Source organism: Laccaria bicolor, genomic scaffold (assembly GCF_000143565.1).
Source record: "Laccaria bicolor S238N-H82 LACBIscaffold_206 genomic scaffold, whole genome shotgun sequence".
In the NCBI taxonomy this organism is placed as follows: domain Eukaryota; kingdom Fungi; phylum Basidiomycota; class Agaricomycetes; order Agaricales; family Hydnangiaceae; genus Laccaria; species Laccaria bicolor.
In genome coordinates this window covers 1715-3450 of record NW_001890064.1, presented here as the reverse complement: position 1 = coordinate 3450, position 1736 = coordinate 1715, and positions in this window count along the sequence as shown.

Here is a 1736-nt window from a genome sequence, read left to right as displayed (position 1 = left end):
TATTGGGGAGCATGGTCAGAGTCCAGGAGAACTTTCCATATGTAGTAATCTACTTGAAATTAACTATAAAAGACTGGAAAAATTTAGAGAAAAATGGAGGATAATACTGGTTGTTGCTTTCAATGTATATGTAGGTACTCTCTGTAGGTAAATGGAAATATACACTTTATCCAATGTAAAATAGCAATACTATATATATATAGTTAATGGGTATAAATCTGATGGGCTTTCAGGAGGTGGTCACATGACTAGTTTCCTGAATAATCAAAAATGTGAATGTTGTGGTGCTGCATTGTAGCTTCCTGAATATAAAAAGGACTCGTATCTGCCATGCTTGCAATGGCCCTCTTGCACAAGTTTCAACAATTGCCATATGCACTATGAGTTGACACGTGTTAAGTGTTGGTAAAAAAAGGACCCGTAGATCGGCTCAGGATTCCGATGAGGATCCATTTGTAGTCAAGTCTCCTGCTAAAAAAATGCGCAAAACTCCCAAAGGAAAACGCTCCAAGTCCTCTAGCAAGGTCTCATCCAAGAAGATGGACATATCTGACAGGTGGGTCTACAATCACATGGAGTTAACTTCATCTTTTGCTTATTTTTATTCAGCTCTTCTTGTGGGAGCTCTGATGAGTGTGTCTTTCATCGAGGGTAAATTTTGACAAAGGCGCTAAACTTTTCTGTCCAGAATGGATGTTGAACTTGATTCATCTCCCTTGTCCAAAAAGTAAGTTCCTTTTATTAAGTTATTTATTATTGCATTGCTGAGCTATCCTTCGGAATTCCTGTGCAGGAGCGTACCCTATGGGAAAGAATTTGACAAGTCAATGTGAGTGACCAGTCAATGGCATTCCAGCTTTCATTAAAGCATTTGTAGTGCAAAAGCAAAGAAGATGCAAGTCGACAACAAGAAGGCAATGCGTAAACTTGGAAAGGAAATTGCAGATGATGAAGCAGAGATTGAGAAGTACGAAGAAAGTGGCAAGGAGGGGTCTGACGGTGATGACGATGATCTCCCTTCTGAAGGAAAAAAGAAGCATATCAAGCAAGTCTAATATTTCTTTTGTTTGAACAAAAATGCTGATACACCACGTCAGAAAATCTGAGGCGCTTCTCGAAGACCTAGTACGAGATCCCGTTCCATCGTGCGTAATCATGCTATCTTGTAATCATGAATCCTAAAAGCTCTTTCCAGTTATCCCAAGCTCCGTAAATGTGGTATCTTCAAACCAGCACTTGTCGATAAATTCATGAAGACTACATATGGCGCTCCTTTGGTCAATCTGCCATCGTAAGTTGCCTGCTTGTGTCCTTATCAATCTGATATGTTGCCTTGCAGTGGCAAAGCGTTCATTTCCTGGAAGGGTACTCCCAAGGATGACGAATCAGGTGAAGTCATAGGAATGGCATCCCTGACAAAGCTGAAGAAAGCGTATCCAAAATTGGATATAAAGTGAGCAACCTAGCATTTGGATGCAACCCTTTCATTTGAGTGATGATTGCTCCTTCAGATATCTCGTACGCCTCGCCACCTTTGTTATGGATCGTGAAAAGAATGTGGTCAACCTGTCCCGAATCGATCCACTTCAGTTGACCAGCAGGGAGGTTGGTGATCGTGGGAGTCGTATGGTTTATATTAGAGACCGCAAACGGCCCGCTCTTTGCATCTCCCTGATTGTTGTCGGAGAAGACCACACCGAGACGCCTAAGGTGTCTGGCGATACATACAGCAAATT